The sequence below is a fragment of the Natator depressus genome, chromosome 11 (genome assembly GCF_965152275.1).
Source record: "Natator depressus isolate rNatDep1 chromosome 11, rNatDep2.hap1, whole genome shotgun sequence".
NCBI lineage: Eukaryota > Metazoa > Chordata > Testudines > Cheloniidae > Natator > Natator depressus.
In genome coordinates this window covers 61,940,567-61,954,938 of record NC_134244.1, presented here as the reverse complement: position 1 = coordinate 61,954,938, position 14,372 = coordinate 61,940,567, and the positions used below count along the sequence as shown (strand labels likewise).

Genomic DNA, 14,372 nt, shown 5'->3' with positions numbered 1-14,372 from the left:
TCCCTAAAATCAGTAACCCCCACAGTGGGAAAAAATTGTTAGGACTACCTGAGAATAGTTCGTGTTCCTGATGAGTAACCATTTTACCCGACTTCTCAACTATAATCTGTACTTTGGCTGACACTCATTAAGTATCTCCTTCAGAAGGGTTGTTTCTCTGTGCATCTTAGCTCCCATATGTCTTCTGTGCTGCATTTTATTTTGAAATGTGTAATAAATAAAATGAATTTTTTTTTAAACCAAAGCATTGATGGTGCCATTATAACTCATTTGCCTTTCAATATAACCATCTTATTCACTATGGAACAGCCCAGGATCTGTAATTTGCATGAAAATAATCCCCTTTGTCTTTTCCTCATCACATAGAACCCAAAGTATTTCTCTCCCTTCCAAAAAATTTCCATGAGTTGTGTTGCTCATGAATGCATTTAATTGATCAAAATAGTCCTGGCATAATGCCACTCTTACTATTGTGTCTAATAAAAGCCCCAAAGCCTCATTAACTGATCCTGCTTCACCAAAGAAACACAAATGACATGGCAAAGTAAAAGAACTTCCCAGCAATAACAGGAGAGGACAAGAAAGCAAATGAAGAACGGGGCTTTTCATTAACTTTGTTTTAAACTGTTATAACATTATCTAATAGTCACACTGTAGAAATGCTAGCAGCAGTTAATGAGTTGCATGAAACCATAATGAAAGGCCCAAATAGTGCAGATTCACCATGCCTTTCTCACTAGGTCTGGATACAGAAAGGAAATAAAACGCAAGTAAAGCCTTGGGGCCCAGTCCTATATTCACTGGGCTCTTGAGATTTCAGCTGAAGTCAGTGGAAGTTATAGACGGTTAAGATGCTTGTTTACCTCTAAATGGATCCCAAGAAACCCCAGACTGTGAATAAAATGATTGTACTCTGCCAGAAACAGGGCCAAATTCTGTCCTCACACACACTGATTATTTTGTTTCCAAGGTGTCAAATGAGGACACATCCTATGTGTTTGGATATACTGTGCCAAATCTGGCTATTGCATGGCAGTGAGTTCTAAGTACGGGCAAATATCCCTTTGATTTCAAGTGATGTGATGGAAAATCTGAGTATATTGGACCACTATTTAAAAAAAAATCCTCTTTTCTTTTAATGTTTGTATACTTTTAACTACAGGCTGGATCCTTAACTGTATTGTGCACCCGCTCAATACAGTGGTTGGGAAAATGACTGTAAACCACCTTTACTCCTCATTTGATCTTGGATGTAGATGGGGGCCAAATCACACTCCAGGTACATATTAAAGCCATGGTGGATCGATTAAAAATCAGTGATTTAAATCTTTGATTTAAAATCATGATTTAAACTAACAAATAGGAAACCTTGAACTAAAATAATCAAATTTAATTGTGTTTTGCATTTCTACTTTGTAGTTATTTTCCTAAAGAAAGGTTAATTCTTGTTGGTTGGTTGGTAACCATTAATACATGTTGACTGGCAACTAAATATAGCCTTTATACTAAATTTGGTGCTTCTTTTTGCTAAGCAGGAAGATATAGTGTATCTATATACATTTATTTAAGCAATTATAGAGCTTAACGTAGATTTATTCAGATTCTTAGTTTTTACCTTTTTTATTACGTTAGGAAATGGTGGATAATATATTTCATATTTACTAGATGGTGATTAATTTACTTACAATTTGTATCAAGCTCTATTTTAATGAAAATTCAAATTAAATTACAACACATAAAAACAGCATTTAATTTTTTATTAAACAAAACTACTTTAACTGTGCTGAATACATAAGAGAAAAAGTTTATGAAATCATGTTTTGCATTTAAAACTAACTGATACATTAAACAAAGCAAATAGTATCTGTAGTTAGTGAATTGAACTGATTGTTTCTGGTCACCTTGTCAAGATTTTAGAACTAGTAGATCTCATCCATTCACATCTAGTTTTTATTCAAAGATTGGAAGAGAAAACAAGCTTTCCAGTACTTCCAACTCCCAGGCAGTTTCTTAACTCTGAATGAACTAGTCACTGAACTGAACTAGTTGAATAAATTGAAATGAAGAAAATATGCTCTCTGCACCTACAGAAGAGGTGTCAGCTGTCAAAAACTGGTTTAGTAAACTCTGATTCCAGGTGCTTAGCCAGTAACTTCCACCAGTTCAGTGGTTTAATTTTGAAACTTGGCTGAAAACAAGTACCGCTTAATATTTTTAAATTTTAATTTAAATGATGTTAATAGATTATTAGTTTAGGCCTTAGCATAGGTTATCTATTCCAAAATTAATTTTAAATAGATTTTTTTAAAAACTCCAATTTAAATATATTTTTTAAAATCCGATTTTATCTACCTTGACTAGAGCAGTCACAGGGCTGCTCTAACTTATGCTGACTGAAACAGTATTGCACTCTGACATACCCCAGAATGTTTCCTACCCTGACAACACTGGCTTTACACCAGCCAAGGTTTCCCTTATACTGGGAGAATCTTCAGTTGTCTGATTAAGGCAGCTTTAAGTCCCCATTTGCACTGCTGAAGCAGCACAGAGGGAATTGGAGCAGGACCAAGAATCTGGCCCTTGAACTATATGCCTTACAATAACCAAAATTTGGCATTGTACCCCACAGACATGCTATGTGCCACTCCAAGCAGAATACTGAAGAGATCTGCTACACAACTAGACCTATATTTTCCCATTCAAACACTTCCAGAATAAAAGAATGCCTATTAAAGGAGGCACATCTACAAGGCACATCTATCGTTGACTTCACAGAGAAAGGAGGAAATGTTTCAATGACACAGAGGGTGCAACTAAAGGAGCCAAATCCTGAAGTCCTTATTTCTTATTCATTTCTTTCTCAAGTAGAATTCCCATTACCCCGTGGGAGTTTTGCCTGAGTAAGGAGAGATTAAGAAATAAATAAGGGCTTCAAGATGTGTCCCAGTATTAATGCTAATATTAACAGGAAGCGTCTACTGGTGAGTTGTGTTTGGGTGTTTTTGTGTAACAATAGGAGGCCTGGTCCTCAGCTGGTGTCAAGCAGGATTGCACACTGACTTTTAATTATGCCATCTAGCTCTTATAAAACCCAGCACTTTTCACCAATAGATCTTAAAGTGCTTTACAAAGAAGCTCAATATAATTTTGCCTATTTTACAGATGGGGAAACTAAGCCACAGGGAGGTGAAGTGATTTGCCCAAAGTCACCCAGCAGGCCAGTGACAGAGCCAGGAAAAGAACCCAGCTCACCTGAGTCCCCTCCTGGTGGTCTATCTACTAGAACATGCTGCCTACCAGTTGAGGATTTGACCTGTGGTATCTGTTGGCTTCATGCATCTCAGACACAAAGAAAAAAACCTATTTTCAGTAAATAACTAGAATGTATGATTTAACCTCATTGTAGTGCTTTTCTGCTCATTTAAAATTACTTTCTATGAACCAAAATGCACACCAAAGACATACTGTGCAATCCGTCCATTGCATATCAGAAAACAGCATGTGTTACTTAACATTCCCTTATGAATGCTACACATGCAACTATTTCCATTCAACAACAACTCCCTCTGCTTCCCTGCAGACAGTGACCTAAAGTGATTCATTCATATGGCTAGAATTTATTTTTGGTAGGATGCTGGGTTTATAAAGACAGCCAATATTTCTAAACAAGTCCAGAAGTCTGGAAATGTTTTCCAATTTCCTCTTGCTAAACACTGTTATTCCATTTTAGGGAAGTCACTCTGAACTCTGCACTTCAGTCTTCCTTCAGCTGTGGAGGTTACATCCATCACAGAGGTATTTTCTTCCAACAGAAGCAAATTGGTATGTGGATTTTTCTGTTTGTTCATTTTAACTGTCTTGAGCTAATGAGTTTTCCAGCAATATGATTCCTGAAGACAAACAAGCAACATGGGAGAACACCCGCTGACTAAAAAGGTTTCTCTGAAGAAAGGGCTTGAATCTCATTTACACTACTCTGGCAGCATCAAGGAATCTGAAAGTGGGAGTGAGTTACATTTTTAATAGCTTTCTACTAAAGTTCATTTACACCCCTCTAAGTCCCATTTATGCTGCCAGAGTGGTGCAATGTAACCTTAAGGTAAACAAGAATCAGGATCAGTCTCTCTCTGTCTGTGCTTTGTGTTTTGACTTTAATGAGTTAGAATTGTTTAGGGATTGCACAAATTTGCCACATCTCTAAACCAATTCCAACCTCACTGGAAATAAGCATAGGGGGTCTGACCCAAAGCCCCCTGAAGTGAACAGAATCTTTCCACTGACAGTATGAGCCTGATCCAAAGCCTTATTGAAGAGGTAATTCTAGAAAAAAAATCAAGAATCCTCATGAGCTCAGGTAATCGATTAATAAGATCATTCCATATGTCAGAATTGGGAAGTAATTAGTAATGAGCAAAGTCTTGTCCTGCTCTGGTGAAGTGACTAAGAAAATGTGTGTATCAGGGCAGCGGACAGTGAAAGACAAATTAGACTTGTGCCTGTTAGTGTCATTATACAGTAGTACAGGATAGGATTCACTTCTATATTTGCAGTAACCACAGAATTGTCATGCATAGCTTTTCTAAGTGAAATCTAATAAAAACAAAAATTTCACAAAATCAATTATATTTAACTTAAACTCCTTCCAGAATCCTATTAACTGAATCTCTGAACTAACCATGTAAACAAAGGAAACAAGAAGTTTTATAAACTCTGTACAGGAGAATTTATTTTTTAAATAAAAAGTTATATTGTTGAATAACTTTTGAAAATTATTACAATAGTTTACATCTTTTAGGGGAGAGGAGAGAGATCATCAGGCTAAAGGAAGAAAATGGACACACCAAATTTGGAAAACTGTAGCACATTGTCTACACTCCATAGGTCAAATCCTGCAGGCTGGACTCAGCCCTTAGGTTTCAATGAGGTCGCTCATGCTTACATACCTTGCTAAATAAAGACTTGAGAATTCACAGAAATGTAGGACTAGAATGCACCTTGAGAGGTCATCTGGTATTCTAGTCCATCTCCCCTGCACCGAGGTAGGATTAAGTATACCTGGACCATTGTAAATATTTAATCATTTGCTCAGGATTTAAATTACTTTGATTAGCTAACTTCATTATTGTTTCACCTGTCTTAAAATAGGAAGTGCAAGCCTCTGATAACCTGCTCTAAATCTATCCAGTGTCACTTCTACACAACTGTAAATCTCCACCAACCTAATTCCCCCTCCTCCACATAAGTCAGGGAAGGGCAGACAGGGAACAGTTCCTATCAAAGATGCTGTGAGCATGTAAAAGAAAACCGGGAGTGAGGGAGCTGTCTGCAGGAGATTTGAAGCCGGGAGCACACTTACTAAATGAGCCAACCGGAGACGGCTGGTGCAGGGAAGAAACCTTTAGGACTGTGGTCCCAAACTGTGGGGCGTGCCCCCCTACAGGGTGCTGAGAAACATTCCCTAGCCCCACCCCAAGCTTTGGGACCCTTACCCCTGTCCGCCCTGGCTCCAGAGTGGGGCACTGGATGTGGCAAGGGGGGCACAACCCTCAAAGTTTGGAGACCACTGCTCTAGGAGCTCATTCGTGACAAGAGTTGAAGGAATTCTGCAGGGAAAGGGACTGACTGGGAGAATGTCCAAGGGAGTCCACTTGAGCAGGGCAGCTAGTGCTGGATACAGATTAGGACAGATTTCTGGGGACTCTGTAAATTATTGGAGAATTTTTTTTTTGTTGGGTTGGTTTTTTGGAGCTTTGTGAATAAAGAAAACCAGACTCCCAAGAAGGCCTGTGATTGAAAGGAGAAAGACTGTGTGGGGTTTGTTTAGGGAGCCCTGAAGAAGAAGAAAACAGAGGTGGGGCACTGCAAAGTCTCCTCTGGCCATGAGGGGGCACTCAGGTGGTGGCCACCCCAATACACCTGGCACCTGAGCAGGGACTTTTAGCATCCCCTTCTCCAAGAGGGTCCATGGAGGAAGTCTTGTAATTAATGATACAACAGCAACAGGCAGAGAAGGAGCAAAATCATCTGCTCCAGGTCTTACTAGCCACCCAGCAGCACACACAGGAGGCCTAACTGGCTGAACAGGAACAGAATTGGCAGTTCCAGGCCAAGGTGGCCAGAGTGCTTGTGCTAGGTTAGCTGGGTGCTCTTACAAGGGTGTTCCCTGCTGAGGCTCTCCCAGGACCCACCCTAACCAAGCTAACTCTACTGACCCGGGAGCCTTCCTGACATCTGAGTGGGTGGCAGCCACCATGGCCTGGGAGAGAAGCCTCTCCGCTCACCCTTTTAGCTACATGGGGAGGCTAGGGTTGCCAACTTTCTAATCGCACAAAACCAAACACCCTAGCCCCTCCCATCCCCCTGTGGCCATGCTCCTGCCCCGCGGCCCTGCCCCCCGCTCACTACATTTCCCCCTCCCTCGGTGGCTTGCTCAATGCTCTCCCCCACCCTCACTCACTTTCACTGGGTTGGGGCAGGGGGTTGAGGTGCATGAGGGGGTGAGGGCTCTAACTGGGGTTGCGGGCTCTGGGGTGGGGCCAGAAATGAGGGGTTGAGGGTGTGGGAGGGAGCTGTGGCTTGAGGCAGGGGTTGGGGTGCAGGGAGATGAGGGCTCTGTCTGGGGGTGTGGGCTCTGGGGATGAGGGGCTTGGGGTGCAGGAGAGAACTCCAAGCTGGTGGGTGGGGCGCGGGCTTACTTCTGGCCAGGACTGTCCCTACAGGGATGCGGGGCCCGGGACATAGGGGCCGAGTTTCTAATCTGCCGGGGGCTGCTTCCCGCTCTGGCTCTGCCAAGACCCCAGCCCCACTCCACCCCTTTCCCACTCCCAGTTCCACCCCCTCTCTCGAGCACGCTGCACCCTCACTCCTCTGCCCTCTCCCCCAGCACCTCCTAACATCACAAAACATCTGATCTGCAGTTGGCGCTGAGAGGGAGGGGGAGGCGCTGATCAGTGGGGCCTGCCGACAGGCGGGAGGTACTGGGGGGAGGGGGAGGTTCTGGTAGGGGGAGTTCCTCCTTGCCCCCGCCTGCCCACCTGCTGCTCACCTCCTCATTCACCTCCTCACCCCGCTCCCCTGCCCACCTCACCTCCCCGTCACCTGATCACCCTGGGGAGGCCTAAGCTGCTTGCAGGGCCCTGCGTACAGATGAAGCCCAATCTTACTCTACCCTGAAGGTGGCCGTATTGGATTAGCTTGGACTCATTCCAAAAATCTATGATAGGAAGTTTCATGAGGAACCATTTCTAAAAAGGGGCTGTCATCCAACGGCTCCGCAACTTGGCCACTCACTGGCTGACCCCATGGGTGACCTGATGGATAGCATTGTTTTGGAACAGCATTTAAAAATTCTCCCCATAGCAGTACGAGCTTAGGGTTTGTCAGTTCTGCCCCATTAACCATCGCAGAGGCTGTAGAAACGACAGAGCGGTTTCTAGAGGCGGAAGCTTCAGGTGTTAGGATAATACCTCCTAACCCTCTCCCCACCCTGCAATAACTCAAGGGTTGTTGGCATTGCTCCAGGTTTCGGCACCCCAGGAATGAGGAGGTGCCCTTGGTATTGGGCCCCCCTCAAGGGACAGAGCCTCTACCATCCTGGAGATCTCCAGTCAGAGGCGCTTTGAGACCCCAGGATCCAAGCGGGCCTTTGTTGACCATTCAAGAGAGACCGATCATATGTTATTGCTGTAGGCAGCTGGGACATAGGCAGTGAGAGTGTCCCATGATGGAGCGTGACTATCTAGGGTGTCACTTTGGCAGGTAGGATAAGACCTCAAACCTGCCAGCAAGAAACGCCTTAAGACCCTTCCTGGTTCCCATCCAGATAGAACCACACTGGGTCCTGGGAGCAGTACTGTCCTAGAAGTTTCACACTCAAGAACATCCTATCCTGTAGAAGTAGGAAACTCCTGGACTGTGAAACGTGGTATTGGTCCTCGAGAAGGAATGCTGGGCAGTGAAGCCCGGCACCGCTATCTGCGTTGGACTCCCTTTTTCCTTGTCACTGACCAGGCGCTGCTCTGATGGCTCCAGATGATGAGAGATTCAAATGCCTGGGTTACCCATTGGTACCCTTCCCTTTTATTTTCCTGGACAGCATTGTCCCAGCAAGAGCCACCAGACTTCAGACCTTCTGTCCAGGACGGACAAAGGTGGTGAGCCAGGTGGTGAGTGCTCTGACAGGCCACTCAGAGTGGTGAGGGGTATGTGAGAGCAAAGGGAGTGAGGGAGCCTGCCTGACTTGAAGAACTAGAGCAGGCTTGCTAAATGAGCCAACTAGAGACACCTGGTGCAGGAAAGGAGCCTCCGGCAGCTGGTTCCAAGACCTGAAGCAGTTGGGCAGGGAGGGAGACTGCGGATTCTTGGGGACTGTGTGAGTGATTAGGGAAATGCCTTTTTTGTTTGCATTTGCTTTTTTGAGCTTTGTAAATAAAGAAAACCAGACCTCTCCCCCCCCCCGCAACGGGCTGTGATTGAAGGAGAAAAACAAACCCCACATAGTCTCAGGAGCCCTGAAGAATCAGGTGCAAAGACTGCAAAGGCACCCTGGGGATGCTTTGGTGGTGGCCACCCTATTACACAGTACTTAAAGTGGGGGAAGGGGAGGGCTTGCAATGGGCCAAAGACCCTGCTGAGGGGTGGACTTTAAGCATTGTCTTACTAAAGCTTCTGCTCTGAGGTTGAGAGATTCCCTGTCTGTCACCCCCCACATACCTACACACCTTTTTCAGACCACTTTAAGCACCAGTTACTGTAGTTTTGAGGCTTCTATAGCCAGCATGGAGTGGCCTCTAGTGTCACTCTTTGGCCTGGGAGGTAGGGTTCCTTCCTTCCTCCTTTTCAAGCTTGGCACTGCAGCTGAGAGGATTTGGTCCTGAGAGGCTGAATTCTGTAGCTGGATCCAAATAGGTGGGCAACTGAAGTCAGTCAGGTTCTTGCCGTACATTTCCTCCCAGTTCTAGAACTGGTGGGGGCTTTTAATCACTAATGATGCTCTTCGTGACTAAGATGCTGACTAGTATAGATTCTCCTTTTTACTCTGCACTGTTGCTTCTGATCTGACAAGCTAATGAATAATTTCTGGGATGCTATTAACTACTATTTTAGGAAACTCATATTTCAGCTAGCTAGCTTGATTCAAAGAGGTGAAGTTATAATTGTCCTTGCTAATAATAAAATCTTTGTCTTTATGCATTCCCTTCTGCCTATGCCAACAGATTTTCCACCTGGATTTCTAGATCTATTATTACTCTTGTTTTCACCTAAAGAATGGGGATGTTCTATACCTCCAGACAATGCTGACCTACTGTTTACAGAGTGCAGGTTTCAGAGTAGCAGCCGTGTTAGTCCGTATTCGCAAAAAGAAAAGGAGTACTTGTGGCACCTTAGAGACTAACAAATTTATTCGAGCATAAGCTTTCATGAGCTATAGCTGTAGCTCACGAAAGCTTATGCTCAAATAAATTTGTTAGTCTCTAAGGTGCCACAAGTACTCCTTTTCTGTTTACAGAGTGGTATTCTGTGTACTGCTCTTGGTAGAAGCCTGTTTATTCATTACACAATACAGAATCTGTGCCAACAGCTTAGCCATGTGTTTCTTGTTCTAATGAACAGATACCTGGCTGATTTTCACTCACTGGCTCCAAGAGCATGTTGTTTTAAATCCAGTCACTCAGAAGCTAACAAATTCACAACAGTGCAGGGCTACATTATGGCTGCCCCTGTGCTCTGTACTAAAGGGAAAAGAGGGTGGAAGGCAAGGCCTTCTCCTTTGGCATCCTGCAACATAGCAATATGAAAGAACCACAACTGGCACAGTGTTTACTGATTATATAACAGGCCTGACTCCATATATACGCTACTGCTACGGTTGCCACCTCTGAGATACAAAAATCAGGACTTGCGGGATGATTCTGAGTCCATAAAACTGGACAGCTGGCAGTGCATATTGAACATCCTTGCAGATATTCCAGGACAGCTACCTCAAAAAAGGGACAGTCGTTGGAAAATCTGGACAGCTGACAACCCTATGCTCTGACACAGCTCTGGTGGCTTCTGCAACAGAAGACAGTGAGGGTCACTAGGGGGCTCAAACTACTTTAAAGAGCTATTATTCCGTTCCTATAATTATATACCCTCAGCACTGTCCCCAGCATGCCCCCTTTGCTGGGGCACGTGCAGGGTGGCAGGAAGCATAAGATCCCACATCAGCCCTAGGATGCTCCTGTACTGGGAGAATTCTCCCCTGTCTAGTTACAGCTCCAATACAGCCCCTTAACACCACCAGACTGGCATATGGAGGCTTTACTTTACTGCACTAAGATCCCTCAAACAAAATGACCAGTTCTAACTCAGATGTAACTTTTCTCCAGCGATGGGGCTCACAGGGATGCCTACGACACCAGTTCTTGCAGCTCAGGCTAGCAAAGTTGACTCAGTTGCAGGTAAATCCAGTCTCAGGCACTGCAGCTCTCTGCCATCCCCATCAGCAGCAATGGGTCCAAAAGGGTTGCAATGCCCTCGTAGCTCATTCCCCACAGAGTCGCCATCTTTCCTTCTTTGTCTGCCTTTGGCTTCTCGCTGAACCTGCTTCCCCCTCCCTCTCTTCTGCAGGACTCATCTGCCAAAGCAGTCAGCTCCTGGTCAAACACATTATTCCCAACTACCACCTCCTCTCAGTTTTTAGTCTCTCTGACTGTTCCTCCTGCACTGGTAGATGTGGCTAGATCCTTGCCCTTCTGGTACAAGACTCTCAGGCTTCACCCCCAGGCTTCTGCAGAGGTAGAAGAGAAGCACACAGAAAATGTTCCTCATCTCTTTTTCTACCTTGGATCCTACTCATCTGCTCGTGGTTCCTTGGCCAGAGGAGCATTTTGCCTTTCAATAGAACAGAGGGATAACATCATTCATTCTTATATTTTTGCCTGACTGAAGCCATTGAGTGCTGCTGTAGTTCATGGATTCATTATTGCAGGCCCTTTAATACTGAGGTCCTTGCTCAGGTTTTACGTATAAACGCCCCCTGACAGTAGTGAGGTTTTGCCTGCATAAGAATGGAGTCCAAATGGTGGAAGGAACTGGGACGGGGGGTGTACCAGAGACTATAATAGTTGTTCCTCTTATTTATTTATTTTTTTGCTTGGACTCTGACTCTGTTCCCTTGGGCAGGTTAACTCTGGCAAGTGAAGTTTAAGGCATCTGAAAAACATCTGGCCAGCACACGCAGAGAGAGGGAGGAGTAGTGGTGTGTGAGTTGGAGCACTGGGTTATTGCCCACTTCTCAATTACTTCTCTGTTTCATGCGTATGTACTTTCTGGTGAGAGGAAAAGAGCTTTCACTGTTTAATTTACAGGATCTGTGGCCTGCTACTAGGACCACAGGAAGATTAAGGGGGACAGAGAGGAAGTAGATAGTTGGAGACTTCCGTTGACATTTTGCCCTGTCCCTCTTCACTATCTCCTCACTTCTCTCGTCTTTTCTTCTCCTTCCTTCAAAATGTTCTTTCCTCACTGTCCTCCCAAGCCCCACTCCTGTTCCTCTGCCTTGTACTTCCCAGTAAATAGACATTAAATAGTCACCAGTACGGAGGGCCAACAGCCTCCTTAACAGGGGTGTTATTTGCTATGGGAGAAGGGGGACAGTTGCCCCCCCCCCGACTTTTCATAGGTCTCTGTGCTCCACCTTCCTCTCCCAACTTTTGCAAGATACAATATAATATTGTAATATTTTATATGCTGACACAGCTTTGCCTCCCCCAGAATTTTTCAGAAATGTTGCCTCTGCTTCTTGAATATACTTAAAACATTTCACCCTGAGTTCAACCCGTCTGGTCTAGTAGGAGCTAGATTGGCATTTAGGGGGCACAGATTCTATCTGCATCTCTGCCACTGACCTGCTGTATGACCTTGGGCATCACTTCTGTCTCCACTGCCATCCTTCATCAGTCTGGTCTGTTTAGACTATAAGCAGGGCAGGAACTGTTTCTCACTATGTGTATGTACAGAACCTAGCACAATGAAGCTCTGATCTCAGCTGGTACCTCTATGTACTCTTCTATAAACATTAATCTCCTCAAACAGTTGTGATCATGGCACTGCAAGCGCTGTACACCATCTGAAGTCTACCAAATGAAAAAGCAGGGGGAGCAGTGGTGATTAGTGAACAGCAAGCAAATGCAGCTGTTTGCAATGAAATACTTTATCCACCTGTCTCTCCTTCCTTCAAAGGATCCCAGGTGAATGAACTCAGCCTCCTACAATCTCTGGGAGATGGTGAAGTATTATTAGCCTGCAGGATGCCCAGCTCCCTGAACTCCCATCTTTAGAATTGCTCAGTACCCTGCAGAGCTGAGCCCTAAGTGAGAAGGAAAGTGAAATACCCAAGGAAGCCTGTGGCAGAACCAGGAACAAATTTGGGGGTGCCAAAAAGCGGTGCCCCAACATTTATTTTTACACTATTGCTTACAGGCAGATACCTGTCAGTCTCCAGTGCTTGGGCCACGCCAGGGCCAGCAGCCTCTATACCTTGGAGTCTCCCCCGCTTGCCCGGGGGCCGCGCCTCCTCTAAGGCTCCCCGGCCGCTGCCACCGGGGGTGGTGGGCACTGCCACGGAGGAGACGCAAGGGGCAGGAGGGGAGTGTAGTCTCCCTGGGCTCGGGCCGCCCAGATTCCCCCCCGCGAGCGGCGGCCGGTTCCTGCTGCTCTTGGCCAGCAGGTGCAGAGCCCCAGCCGAGCCCGGCCCTTTGCGTCTCCTCCACGGCGGCACCCCTGGCCTGCCTCCTCCTGGGCGGCCGTGGCGACAGCGGCCGGGAAGCCTGAGAGGAGGGGTGGTCCCCGGGCAAGCAGGGGAGACTCCGAGGTGAAGAGGCTGCTGGCCCTGAAGCTGCCCATGCACTGGAGACTGACAGGTACCTGCCTCTGCCCCATCCCAGCACTGCCTGCCCCCCCAGCCCAGTGAGTGTTACCTGCCCCACCAGCCTCAGTGCCCTGCCCCATACTGTCAGCCACCCCAAGCTCACTGTGACACCAGCACCCGTTGACAAAGGCCCCCCGATCTTCATAAACAGCTGTCACCACAGGCCTGACAAACTCACTGCACCCCACACGTGTCTTACAGGGCACTTACCCACAAAGAGGAACGTGGAAGGGATCTACATAAGGCTGGTAACTTGTCAAGAGTGAGAATCTTTGTGAGATGTGTGCATGGGTAATATTGAAGGAATAATGTATTTACCTTAAAAGTCTGCTTTACAGACTTGGAGTAGAAATTAGTCACCCGGGGATAATGGCCCTTTGGGGCAAGGGGGATTTGTCACCCTGCCTAATCTGGCTGGTGATACAATGCAAGGCTCAATTGTTTAGCTTTGCACGTTAGTAAGACTTTGAATGGGACACCATCAGAGGCAATGGCAAACAACTGAAACGCCTTAAAGGTAAAAAAGAAACATTACAACAGTAGGGGTGGCAGGTTTGTAGAAATTTTGGTGGTGCCCAGAACCTGCCCCCCCCCCAAACTCCTCCCCCCACCTGCCTACGGCTCTGGGAGGGAGTTTGGGTGAGGGGAGGAGGTCTGGGGTGCAGACCCTGTGCTGGGGATTAGGTTGCAGGAGGGGTGTAGGGTGCAGGCTCTGGGATGGAGTTTGGGTGCTGGGTGTAGGCTCTGGGCTGGGGCAGGGGTGCAGGAGAGGATGAGGGGTGCAGGCTCTGGGACAGAGTTTGGCTGTAGGCTCTGGGCTGGGGCAAGGGGTGGGGATGCAGGAGGGGGTGAGGGGTGCAGGCTCTGGGAGGGAGTTTGGGTGCAGGCTCTGGGCTAGGGCAGGGGGTGGGGGTGTAGGAGGGAGTGAGGGGTGCAGGCTCTGGGATAGAGTTTGGGTGTAGGCTCTGGGCTGGGGCAGGGGGTGGGGGTGTAGGAGGGGGTGAGGGGTGCAGGCTCTGGGATAGAGTTTGGGTGTAGGCTCTGGGCTGGGGCAAGGGGTGGGGGTGCAGGAGGGGGTGAGGGATGCAGGCTCTGGGATGGAGTTTGGGTGCTGGGTGTAGGCTCCAGGCTGGGGCAGGGGTGCAGGAGGGGATGAGGGGTGCAGGCTCTGGGAGGGAGTTTGGGTGCAGGCTCTGGGAGGAAGTTTGGGGGCAGGAGGGGGTGTGTGGGAAGGAGGAAGGGGTGCAGGCTCTGGGAGGGAGTTTGGGGATAGGAGGGGGTGGGGGCTGAGGATGAGAGGTTTGGGGTGTGGGAGGGGGATCAGGGCTGGGGAAGAGGGTTAGGGTGTGGCGGGATAAGGGCTCTGGCTGGGGATGAGGGGTTTGGGGTGTGGGGTGTGGGAGGGGCTCAGGGCTGGGACAGAGGGTTAGGGTGTGGGGGGATCAGGGCTCTGTCTGGG

General features: G+C 46.9%; 1 protein-coding gene across 3 annotated transcripts in view; it reads left to right on the top strand.

Moving 5' to 3' along the window:
- Positions 1–1,165: 1,165 nt before the first annotated feature.
- CMKLR2 (chemerin chemokine-like receptor 2) overlaps positions 1,166–14,372 on the top strand; it is a 31,749-nt gene continuing 18,542 nt past the window's right edge. Inside the window, exons 1-2 of one of the 3 annotated variants that reach the window (XM_074967997.1) lie at positions 1,166–1,279; positions 3,731–3,822. The gene's annotated coding sequence lies outside the window, so the exon portion shown is untranslated. Of the gene's footprint in view, positions 1,280–3,530; positions 3,627–3,668; positions 3,823–14,372 lie in introns of those variants that run through there. The other 2 variants (XM_074967995.1, XM_074967996.1) reach the window with 2 other exon arrangements.